Genomic DNA, 13,307 nt, shown 5'->3' with positions numbered 1-13,307 from the left:
TCAGAGTGGGTGAGGTGACGGATGTAACTGAATACAGTTCCTTGGGTATACACGTTGAAGGAAAAAGGATAAATTAGAGACATCATAAACTTTCATAGGAGTATACTAATAATCTGTATGTTTTTTAATTTCTCTAACAAATGCATAGTACAGAAGGTCTCAGTCATGTCTGAAGAGGAGAATCATGGTGGAATGACTCTGTGGCTATTTCATCAGGGCAAATTTCTTGTATGCTTGTGTTACTGAATCTGAAGTGGTAGCAGCTATGGGCCTATATTTCAAACGGATTAATGTGGGGTATTATTATTATTATTAAGTATGCTTTAATGGGTTTGTTTTAATGTATTGATGTTTTTGATTCATTGGATGTGGTGCAGTGAGGTATAACTGCTTCATGTTTTTTTAAACTGGGGATCAGTTTTGCATAATCTTTGGGAAATGATAACCATGGGGTAGGAGCTTAAAATCACCACAGATGCTCCTTTCCAGAAAGGCAGACTTAGTTTTCATTCTACAATAACATTTATATCATCTTCTGCACTTAGTTTTCTTCCAACTCAGTTTGACTCTACAACTTTTATAATGCATCCTTATGCTTTGTTCTGGGCAAAGACAACTTTGCTGAAGATGCACTGCAGGTGCTTCTGTGCCTCAGTCTGTGAAACAATATAATGCTGCCCTGATTGCCCTTACCAGGCTTTATATTCTAAAAAAGGTAGATGATTACTAGATGTAGTGGTCTTTGCTTTGGGATCCTAGGGTTGTTGACTCTGCTTTCTTGAAACCTCCATCTTTCTGTAATGTCTTCAGGCATGTTTGACCTGAGCTGAAACTATCTGTGCAGAATTATATTTAGAAGTGATGAATGGTGTGTGTTAATCAGTGTGAGTGGTTGCTTTGTGACTAATGCCAGTCACCGCTTTCAGCTTCTAGAGGCTAATGCTGTTTCTGGCACTGCAGACAGTGAGGAGTCTTCTAGAATCACAGGGGGGAAAACCAGTGCTGCTTCTTCCTCGTTTTCCTTTTTTGTAAGCAAGCATAATTAACCCAGCTAGGAAAGGAAGATGGTTGTTACCCCAGTAGGAGCCTTTTTTGAAGCTTTTCCCCTTCTTGTATTTATGTCCTGCCTCAGCAACTGCAGTCCTTGAGTATAAAATGTCACAGCACTCAGTATCTGAGAAGCTCATCACACAGAAAGTAACTTCAGCCGTTTTGGTTACTGAAAGGTGAACTGGCTGTCTTGTTTCTTTTTAGTAATGTTCACCCCATGGTTTCATGGAGTTAACAAAGAAATGCAGTGTCTGAATTCCCTCCTTTTCTAAAATAAACACGTAGATTTTATTTCGTTTCTGAAACTACGGTGGTGTAAAAGCATATTCTATTCTGCATGCTATTGTTTGTACTGTGAAGTATAAAATACACATACTGTGCCAGACCGATAAAACCTCTAAATTGCTAGCAATGGCTGCTGAGACGATTCTCATAACAGAAAAATCCTCGTTCTGAGAAGTCATACATTTGTCCTCTCTGTCCCTTGCATGTGTTCAAAAATGTGACTCCAGAGCTGGTGTTTGTTATCTTTCTGTATTCCATCAATTCCTGGTAGACCAGGTCCTGGGCAGTAGCTGTAGACTGTAAGGCCATGTCGAGTGTGAAGAGGGAGTCATACATTTGAATTTGTTGTGGAGCTACACAGTTAGTAAGAAAAACCTAGACCTGTAAGAGGCCTCAAATCGTTGTCAAGTGTCTTACACTCAGAAATGACTAAGCAAACCTGGTCTGGGGAGGAAGTTTGCTGTGGCCTTGTATAGCAGGTTTGTCTGTAGCAAATTGTCATGGTTATACACCCCTGAAAATGGGGTTTATCATGGAAATTCTGACAGACCTTTAACTACAGTATTGCCAGCAGGCACCACTCTAATATCGAAAGCAATTTTGGGTTCAGCCATGTGTTTGCAAACAAGTGACATTTGGGAAGTGCGGTTTTAGATTGAGCCTCCATGCTTACATTGTTAAGCAACGTAGCGTGAAATTACTGAACAAGCAGCATAGAGAGCTCTGAGCAAATCTGGAGAGAGAAAGTTGAAGTGTGAAAGGAGATGCCCAATTTATTTCCATTGCACTTGCTGACACTTGTCTTTTCAAAGATTTCCATTTCATATTACCTAAACCACACATTGCATATGTGTTAATTAACCCTTTGATACCTTACTGTTGGGCTGCAGATGAGGTATGAATACTTTTACACTGAAAGGGCTAAAGGTTTGTTTAAATCCCATTTTAAGTTAAACAGGGACTTTAATGAAACATCAGCTGATTCTGTGCACCTGATCTGCCTGCACATTTACAGGGAGGGAATTAGTGGAGAGAGACATCCTGGAGTGTGTGATTTTTTTTGTTTAACTATTGCAGGTTTCCTACATTTTGAAAATGACTGTATTGATGTCTGTGCTGTCAGGCTCAAATAGGTTACATTTGCATACATCCAAACAGGTGTTTCTCATCTCATCTGCTTATTTTTTAAGTTCTTGGAAACTCTTGACTTGGCAGTACTCTATGTAGAGTTACTGCACTGAAACCAGTTGGATGTAAAATGATTCTTCTTTTTTCCTTGTCCTGACAGAACTCATGAGATTGGTGACAAGGTAAGGTTCAAAATTATCCAGTTGTAATGTTCTCCTGGACTTTATCCTCGGGTTTAAATTTGAATTCTGTTGTTCTCAGAGTTGTGAGTTGAATGATATATATGTCATAGTGCAATGGCATAGAGCAAAAGAAAACTCATGTAGGAAAGTAAGAGCTGACGTTTGAGAAACATAGGCAGAACCATGCTAATTGCCTGCCAGGTAGTTGAAATGTTCTGCTAACTGCAGTGGAACCTGGACTGGCTGAAAAAATATATGATAATTAGCCAAGTTTAAAGATCAGCTGCTTTGGCACTGGTTCTGCTCACAGGCATCAACATTAGCCAAAAAAAAAAAAAGCAAGGGCTGTGAAGTTGTGTAGAAAATTGAGAGTGGATAAGTGTACTTGTATTTGTGTAAATTGGAACCAAGATGAACGGATGCTTAAAAGTTGAATTGGTAATGGACTTGTTGGACCCCCAGGTATCTGGTTCAGAGTGTTCTGAGAACCTAGCGGAGGGGTTTTGGAGACCCTTTCTGAACTGCATAGCAGAAGCTGATAAAAAGGAACTCATAGGCTATGAGTCTGTGTGTAATGGGAACTGGGATGTACTATTGACTGTACAGCACGTACTTGACTCTGAAGCCTGCTTTACTGATCTGGGTTTGGTAAGAGCTTCTCTAGACTAAATGCTGGTGTGCGATGGACAAAATTTGTGTTCTTCACAAATGTCAATCTCTTTAGGTTCAGAGAAAGGTTGTAGCATTCTCCTTCACCTCATGTCTGATTATATGGTAGCGTACCACTTGGAAATAGATGTCTTGCCTACAGCTGGACGTTGTGCTCAGAAGAATTAATAACTCTAACCACTGTCCCTTTTATTGCCAATGTAAATGTCTCCCATTAGTTCTTTAGGAACCATGTGTTGCAGCTTTCTAGTCGAGGTGACCTTAAGACCTGTCAGTTTACCTATTTCATTTAATCTGTGTGGCTGAATAGCACATCATCAGCTTCTTGTCTATGGGTGGGAGAGAGATCTTCAGTTAATCTTGTGGCTCCCATAGGTCATTCTGGAGTGTAGTCAGTGGATCTTTCCAGGTGTTTAATGGTAATTCATTTCAGCATTCTTTGCTATGTTAAATGAGGAGATTAAACTCTGGCAGGAAATGATCTTTAGCAGCTAAATATCAGGAGTTAACTCTAATTTGCACACACTGCATTAGACCTTAACATTACTAATTAAATAATACTGTTGAGTAGGGATGGTTTTGTGTGCTGTTAATGCTTACCTGCGTAAGCAGAGACTAAAAAGTTACTGAGAAATGCTTTCCTTCGTACTCCATAGTTGGAGCTCTTCTCTCATTTGTCTTCTGTTAATTTTTGTGATTTTTCCTGTTTAATTGTTGAGAAAAGCCTGATGATGAAAGCATGTGACTAATAGTTTCTGTTTCCTAATGTCAGGTTATTTTATTTTTGTTTTGCTCTTTAAGCTGGCAGTTGCTTTCTGCGTTACTGTTTTGGTTCTTTTTGTTTCTCTTGGAGGGTGGTCTTAGCTGCGTATTGAGTAAATGAGCCTTTCAATGCTGAGTTGTTTAGTAAAGTGTCTTTCTTGAAGTTGAGGTGGCCTGTAAGTCATTGGTCTTTATATTCAAGAAGATGCTTTCAGGATGTAGAATTTTAGAAGAAATTCAAGTATATTTTGCAGGTCAACTTTTCTGTTTCCGTTGCAAACTGGACTAAAAGTAAGTGGATGGGAAGGGAACCATTTATTGCACTTCCCTTGATATTGACAGCAGACACTCCTGGATGATAGTGTTTGTGTTGGTATAAGTTGACATTTTCATACCTTCATTTTATCTCTTGTTTACTACAGAGATAGTGCCAGAATTATCTCTCTCAATATAAAAGGGGATCAAGTTGCCCTTCCTTCCCAAATCCTACATTTTGAGCCCTGAAGTAAGTAGCCTTCATCTCATCTTTGCACAGTATTCCAATAAAGGCTTCAGCTGAAGAGCAGCTCCATATTGTTCTGCTGCTTAGTTACTTCTCTGAGGAGGTGTAAATAAGTAAGACTCTTCTGTTTGGACTTCACTGATATAAAAATGCATCTTTAAGAGAAGTTCCTTTTGGATTTCAGACTATGATGTTTTGCACAGATTATTGTTTCTATCTGCTGCAATGTTTTTTTTTTGGTTTTTTTTTTTTTTTTTTTTTGGTTGTTGTTCATTTGTTTGGGGATTTTTCTTTTTACATCATATTGGAATATCAGATGCAAATTTTCTTTCATAGCGTTTATAATTTGAAGTCGTCTGGCATATAATTTCTGTTGTAAAACTGCAGCTCACGTTTCCTTAATGTTCATATTCTCCTAGGTTTTCTGTTCGAAGATGTCCTTATTTCTCAAGAAAGAAAATTTTTGAGATTTTTGCACAAGCTGCTTGGCCTATAAAGTAGGAGAAATAAGGACTGTTTTTTTGCATAACTGTGTAGTGATGCGTGGAAATCAAACTCTGTAAGCACAAAGTAGTTATAAAGCAGGTATGTTTAGTGAGCACTGTGCACCTGTGGGATGCAGGGAGGATATTCCCACCTAGCCTGCATTCCGGAGGGCAAGAAAGGCACATACTTCAAGAGCAAGCTGCTTACATGTGCATTAGATGTCCAAGAAAAGGCTGGGTTCTTACAATGAGCCCCCAAAGTTAGGATGTTTGGCTGGCTCTGGTCATCTCATCAGCCACAACTCCTTCCATCAATTCGTTGCTTCTTCGCTAATTTGTGGTTTTACAGTCCGAGGCTTCTACCTTGCATTCCAGAGATGGTGGAGCTAATGATGTTATTTGACAAAAAGAAACAAACAGAAGACCCACTGTCTGCACTGATCGTCTCAGTCTGTAGAAGAGATATATTACCGGCAGTGAGAACCTGGCTTAGCAAGGTCAAATCTGCACTGTTGATTCAACACCTCATGGAGGCACATAACTTTTAACCTAATTTGCTTTCCTTAATTCAGCATGTATACCTCCAGTGAGTCCAAGTGAACCTTTTAAAAGACTGAAAAAAACCAAACATTTTATTATGGAATGGGATTTCCATTGTTTATTCTTGTAAAACAGATTCAGAAGATGCTCTTGTATTGAATATTTCTTGGGTATTTTTGTGCTTTTTTTTCTCATATTGTTTGTAAATATTTGTAAAGCTCCACTGATTCTTTGTCACGAAGAGCAACTTTTGCAATTCATTTTGTGCTAAGGTGGAAAGATGACAATTACTTTCCTGCTGTTCTTGGAGCTTCATTTTATCAGCTCTTTTCTGAGATCTTCTGCAGTACTGACTGGGAGGCTGATTGTCATCACTTTTTTTAATGAAGCAAGAATGCCATCAGAAAATGCACACTTTGGCGGTGGTCAGTATCCCAGTCCTCAGGGATGTCTGTTCCAGTTCCTGCCCCATCTGGGTGCACTGCCAATGGAAATGGTGCACGTGAGCCACTGTGGTACTCATTCTGTGAGGTAATGATGAACTCTTCAGGACCTGATTCACAACATGGAGAATATTTTATACCTTGGGCCAGTAGGTGGGAACAGAAAGGACTACAGGCAGCTCTCTGCTTGATGTTTGTTCTCACCCTTGTAGAGGTACTGGCAAGGATTTGCTGTAAGAGACTAAGCCTATTTGTGCTACTCAGCCTGATTTACACTTAGCTTAATTACTGTACAGTATAAAGCATGCTGCTCTTGACTTTCTGAATGCTGCTTGGTAATGACTTCTCTGGCTCAGGGTGACTCTTCAGGACTCTTATAGAAGCTGCCCTGAGCCCGTGGGTACTGATGCCACTGGACTGACACAGGCTCCCATCCTCTCTGCCTCACTAACACTGTGATTTATAGTGCAGAGGTGATTGTGTGCTTTGTGGCTGTGAGTAAACAACTCTGTGAAGAATGGGCTTCCTGCAGCTCATTTGCTCAGCTTCCCTGCTACATGGGAGGCCCTGGTAAAGTCTACAAGCCCCAGTCATTCATGTGTCAGAGCTGAGCTTTTGGGATCATCTGGCTTTGGGGATAGTAGTATTGCAATGTCATCAAAAATCCCTTTTAAAAGCTGCCTTAGCATAGTGCTTTCCTGCGTAGCTCCACTGGAATTGCTTCATGAGGGCCACAGAAGGCCTTAGATAGGAGCAGTATTATGTTCCACCTAAGAATAAATGACTCGATAGCATGTTCTGTTCAAGAGTTGCAGAAATTATGATACTAAAGCTCTGAAAGGTCGTGTGAAAGTGTAAAGTAGCCGTGAGTTCATATCGCATATACTCATCAGGTACCTCTTCATTGTCCTCCTCAGTAATTCCTTCACTGTACTGAAAGGCAGATGTGGTTAATGTTCTTGTCTCTTTGTTTTGTACAGGAAAAACATTTTAAACATGAAACCCCACTTCTTATTATCATGTGCTTAGAGCTCTGAACAGTTTCTCTCCTTTATTTTTTTTAAAACTTCTTTTTGCTCAATTATTTGTCTTTCTTGATAGCTGTGCTTCTCCTAATTTTCTTGCAGCTTGGTTTCCTGCTGGTAGTCAGCAGGTTCTGCTGCTGGGTTGGCTCATAGCTGGGTGTGTTCTAATTTCAGTCATCAGGATTCAGATCTTGCATCTGCTCTGTAACTCACCACTCCCCAACTGCTTCGGAAACACTTACAGGTGGATCTGGATTATTACTGAAAAGAGATAAAAGTGTTTCATTTGGTGTGGTTTTAAGAGAGGTCTTGATTGCTGTTTCTTTTAGAACAGATAGACAGCCTCTCTGCTCCTTTATTTGTCAACCTTCCCTTGATTCTAATTTGTGTCATTTGAAGATGCAACAAATAAATTCCAGCCTCTTATCCTTTTGAAAAATCTTACAGAGGAATACTTGTCGTTACAAGGGAAAATGATTTCAGTGTGCTGGAAGCAGATCGTGTGTTGTCACATGAAATAACACTTCATATTCCACCAAACAAAATTATTCATGTTTTTGTAAACTGCCTGGAGATTTCCCTCGTCATGGTGTACAAAATGGTGGATTTTACTGCTTCATCTGTTGGTTTACAGGCATGTGCTGTATCACAGCACTGGACTTTCTTTATAAAGGAAGTGACTGGAAAACCAGTGATCATGCGGGAAGATAACAGGATAACAGTACTCACTTAGCAATAGTTATCTTGTTCATCTGTCACTTCAGAGCTGTAGAGCTGTACTCAGCCGTGCCAGTTCATGGTAGCTGCTTCCTTAATGCATGAACAGAGTGCTGACCTGCTGGGGTGATATGCTTTCTGCCAGTGAAAGCAGTCAGTTGTAGACTTTCACCATCTGTAAGACTTACGGTGTGGAAGAAATAATAGCTTGAGATAACCTCAAAATGATATTCACTGGAGACTTTCACCCAGTGGTTATGATTTAGCCTTAATTTGTTCATCCCTTGTACTGGAATGAGTGTCAAAACGGGGGAGCTGGTATTTCACTGAGTGCTTCTTTTTTAGCGTTACTGAGAGCACTGAACTTTTCAGCCTTATCCAAGGTGTGACATATCTATTTCTTGAACTAGAATCCTCTTTATTTTGAGTATATTAGTGGAGTGGGGTAAATCTAACTCCCTGGCTAATGTCACTTGCCATTCACTCAACTCTTCCTCCCACAACATCTGCATGGAACATTCTAGCAGCGAATTAAGGAGGCAAACAAGGAAAAAGCATGCCTTGCAGCCAGGGACCAAGGGGAGTCCTTGGAAATCTTTGCCTAATTGTTTTGTTTATGAAACTCTGTGGAAGATTTCCAGTGGGTTTCCTAATGAACTGGTTTGTTGTTGAGACTTAAAGCTATGCTTGTAATTACAGTAGAAGCGGGGGGTCAGGGCTTGTCTTCCTTCCCACAAGCTCTCAAATTCCAACTATTAAGCACACAAACTGTGAATTTTAAGTTTTTTCTGCTTCTTTGCAGTTTAACTCCTTACTGACTTGTGGAATATCCGTCACCCATCGTCCAGGTACTAACCTGCAATTCTGTGTTCCTTTGTCACTTCTGAAAACATGGGTATCTATGAGAGCATTGCTGTACAAGGTCTGAGTGGAAAAGTGAGTTTGGGTTGAAAGATAGGAAAGTAAACTGCAGCCCAGACTAGTTTCTGCATTGCACTGGTTGAGCATGAGCTAGACATCGAGAAATGGCTGTAATTGGATAGTGAACCAGATAGCTGTTTTAGAGTATTATACTGGGAGGACTTTGTGTTTCTCCCAAAAGCTTTCTATCTTCTTGTGGCAACTTATAGAGACAAGTTAAGAAGTGTTCTCTATATGAGCAATATGTATTCCTGTAGTACACCATAAGAATTTTCCTAACTACCTTTTGGACATAAACTACTTCTTTCCCCTACTCCCCCATTCCCAAGTAACTTGCTTTTAAACTACATTGTTATGGAGTAACAGATATTGAAACTTGAACGCAGGACCAAAATATGTAACGATGGCTGAAGAACTTTGGATATATTGGGTTTTCTTCTGTTTAAATTTCATTAAGGCAAAGTGGGAGCCTAGCTGTATCTTAAACAACTGCACTTGCAACTAAATTAATTTAAGTGTGAGATGTTTTTTGTTTCTTTTCCCCATGTGAACCACGTGTGCTTATTTAAGTAGATGGTTTTTGTGACTTTCAGCGTAAGGAGAAAAGGGTTATTTTACGTTAACTTTTTGTATGTTATGGAGCAGGTAGGGTTCAATTTAGTGTTAATAACTGGGAAGTGAGGGAAGGAATCCTTACAAAAATGCAGCTAAAGACTGAGGTTGAATGAAGTTACATTTTTTCCATAGATCATTTCATTTTATTACTTGAAGGAGACAGTCTTTTTATTTGAGTGTTACCTTATATGGATTTGTTAGTGTTTTCATTAATTAAAAAAAAAAAGGGGGGGGGGGGGGAAAGGGAAAAAAAAAATCCTAAAACCAGATCATGGTTACACATTACATAGTCACAAATTTCCTACCATCACTGTGAATTATGTTTGATGAAACAAAGTTCTTGGAGAGGTCAGATATATCTCCACAGTCTCCAACTTTGAGTCATGGCTAATAAAATAATAGATACGGGAAGAATGTTGTTTTTCCTGTGTTTGAATAGAGTTTTGCATTCCTATTTCCTGACCATATTTTTGTATGTTCTTTTTAGTTGCAAGCTGCTTTTGTACGTTCTTATCCCATATGAGCAGCAAAGTCAGTAGCTTAGAGGAAAAGAGAGCTGGGGCTAGCAAAAGTCTTCAGCAGATGGAACAAATGGGTTCCTGTAAGTGTGGGGAATGTGGCAGCTCCTCAGTTCTTGTTGCTCTCTTGGGTCTTGGATACCCTGTAACTGAAGACAAAGGACCAAAGTAAACCTGTATTGGTGTGTAAGTGTGCTCTGTTGTTTAGTCTATCCCTCTGACAGCCCTGGCAATCTGGCTGCCAGGTGGAGAAAGGCAGAGCAGAAATGCTCTCAGCTGTCAACTGGGCAGAACAAACATATCCTTCATGTTGCCATTTAGTCATGGTCTGTGCTTTGGGTGACCATATCACTCCTAAATCTTTCACAGGTCTAAAACTAGTTGTATTCTACTGACAAAGGAAGGAAGGTAAGCTTTGGTGGGAATTTCTGGAGTACACAAATCAGGGCTTCGTGGTTCAGTCTTTGCTCACAATAAGAAAATGAGATTTCTTTTCCCTCCTTAGCAGTTGTGTAAGTGTAGTTATGTTCATTTTATATTGTTGCTTCTACAAACATTAATAATACTGGATATTAAGGTGTTAGAATTTGAGGGTAGAAAATGGAATAGGGAAGATATATTCTGCAGAAAGCCAGATAGAGGGGGAGAGAGTGTGGAGAGGAGTGAAGGTATTGTACATCATAGGAAACATGAATGGTTATGGCCACAACTGCATAATCAGAATATTTGGAAGAAATATGGCTACATATATGAAGAAAGAAGGACAATATGTGGAAATGGTTATCACTGAAAGGGAAATACCAGCTTGCTCTTTTTGCCCTATTCTGTTAGAACAGAGCAGGTAATTAATAGCAAAGCAATCTTCTTGCTCCTCTCTCCCCACAGTCTCCTTCTCTATCTTCTCCCTGTCCCACCTCTAACATGTGTGCACATTCCCTTTGGCAGTTTTATTGCAAGTGTCTGCTGTATTAGCAGGATCGTGTTGTATCTGATGACAGGGTCTGAAAAAACATGCTGTCCGTTGTGGGAGCATGAATGTGACAGAAGTGCAGCAGCTGACGAAATATAACTGCACAGCCCAAAAGAAGCCCCAGAAGAAAGAGGCTTTCTAAATTATGCATGTTTGCTACTGTGAAAGCAATAAAATTAAATTAAAATAGAAATATAAACATACATCATCTTAGACTTGTGTATGAAGAAAGGAATTTGGCTACAGCAGGCTTCTGGTGTTGCAGTGCACTGGAGATTGCACCCACAGTGTCTCTTCTCTGGACATCTCTGTGAGTAGCATGCAGACCATTCACTATGTGGAGCCTGGATAATCTGCCTATACTTTACATTGTTCTGAGACTATTAACTAGTGGTACTGGGTTGTTGGCAGCTGTACTTGAGACCTTTAGACCTGTCGGACTCAGCATTTGCTTCACTTGATTTGAAGGAGTTGACATATGTGTATTACAGCATCTTGCTTCCAGGTTAGGATCAGAAGGTGGTCTGTTCCTCTTTTGAGCCATTTTTCATACTTAGCAAAGGCAGAAGAGGTCAATCACCATACCTCACTGATGCTGTGTGCTGTGGGGTGATTTTCTGAATGCCTCTTCTTGGCAGTATAGAGGTGCTTTTAAAACATCTTAAGGAAAAGTGATTGAGAATGTGCTCAATACAAACCTTATACCCGCACTGATGGAGGTGCTGGTGAAAAGCTTCTGCTGGGGCAGGAATTTGGAACGTGTGTTCCATCTGTGTGCCTGCCATTCTTTGGCCAAATTGCATTTCCAGCTTTTTTCTCGTGTGCTGTTTTTCATTAAATGAATTGATTTTTCCTGAAAGTGCCTGCCCATAAATACTCCTTCCCACACAACGCACTCGGGTTATTACTGTTCTCCAATTCGTAGCAGAGCAGAAGGGAACCAAAATGAAAAATAGGAGCTGGGATGGAGCTGAGACTGTACAGAAGGAATCTTTCTTCTCTCTTAGTGGCTTTTCAGCTACAGCCATAAGTTTCTTAATAATGGAAGTGTAAAGTGAAAGAAGAGAGAGGAGCTTAATTTCATGCATTTTTGCTAAGAAAAAAGGACAGAATAGTTCTGAAAAGATGTGGAGGAAAAATGAAAGAGCTTTAAGGAAAAAAAAAGAAAGTCCTATGGAGTTCCTATAATTACCTCATCCTCACCTCAAAGTTGAAAGGCAGTTTAGTGCAAGTGCCTACCAAGCAATGCTTTGAACCTTAGTGCAGAACTAGAAAGGGATCTGACTCTCTTCCCATACAACAGCAAAGCAGTAGTTGCGGCACCCAAGCAGCTACTGATGTATTGCCGCGTCCTTGTTGACCATGTGCCTTCTTTGCAGTTAGAAGTTGGTAAAGAGCAGGTGCTCAGTCTGGTACTGTGTCCTGGGTGAGAATCTCCTTGTATGAAGGACTCTGTTTATTCTGCGCTTCTCCATGGCAATCAGATATCCAGGTAAAAATGCTTGTATCTAGTCTCTGTGTGGACACGCAGTGGCAAGAGCGTAATTCCAGAGGCTGAATTCAATGACTGTATGTATGCTAGTTGAACTGGAACTTCCATGTTTTCTTTAGCTTAGGTGTATTCAGACTAGATGCAAAATGTTGTTATTTTAGCCGGTTTTATTTCTCTGCCTATGCTTTGGCCTTCATCCTGGAGTGCAAGAGTAGGGGAAATCCCCTGAGGCTGGGGGCTTTCTCTGTTAATTGTTGGAGGTATTCTACAAGCAGTGCTAGAATGTTGCCTTGATATTCCTTTGCTCTTAACTTTTTCATGGCACAGGGGAATCAGATTGTGCAATTTTTTACTTATAAATCAACACAGTTTCTCATACCATTTGTAAAAGTCTGCTCAGTGTGCAAATAGCTTTCCTTAGTCGCAGGGTTAGCAAGGCAGTGATGGAGAGCAGCCAAAGTTCCACTGCAGTGTGGCCACCTGCTTGCTTTCCATGCTGCACATCTGCATTTTTATTCTTCATTTTGTGTGGGTTCAGCTTCCCAACTAACAATATTGCCAAGCAATTCTTGGCTGTTTCCTGCATCCAGTGATATCAATATGTTTTGCTTCTGATTCCTTTCCCAGTGTCCACCAACTCCCGCACCCCCAACCCCCATCTCCCTTCTCCTTCTAAAGAAACTGTAGTTTGCTAAGTAGCCAGGTAACTTTTGGTAGCTGGACACACACAGCTGGGCAGACCTTGTCCTTATGATCAGTTTTGCATTGTAGGCAGCAAAAATTTCTTAATTTTTGGCTTTGTAATTTACAGTCATGTGAAGGATTTATGTGCCACATCTTGAAGTACAGTTATGAAGTTTAACTGCCTTAGACATTAGGTTATGCTTTTGCTCCTTAAAGGCTTTTTCAGTGATTAAGTTGTACTACTAATATCTTTTCAGCCTGAGAAAGACTCCAGGTGAGACTGGCAAAGAAGGGAATGATCAAACAGACCTCTAGTCTG

General features: G+C 40.2%; 1 protein-coding gene across 8 annotated transcripts in view; it reads left to right on the top strand.

Annotated features, from left to right (window-relative positions):
* Positions 1-13,307, top strand: part of KDM4B (lysine demethylase 4B) — an 85,064-nt gene that overhangs the window by 39,312 nt on the left and 32,445 nt on the right. The gene's annotated exons all lie outside the window — the stretch shown is intronic.

Source organism: Coturnix japonica, chromosome 16, assembly GCF_054131305.1.
Source record: "Coturnix japonica strain WE chromosome 16, WE-NBRP24, whole genome shotgun sequence".
NCBI lineage: Eukaryota > Metazoa > Chordata > Aves > Galliformes > Phasianidae > Coturnix > Coturnix japonica.
This window is presented reverse-complemented; position numbering and strand designations above follow the sequence as displayed.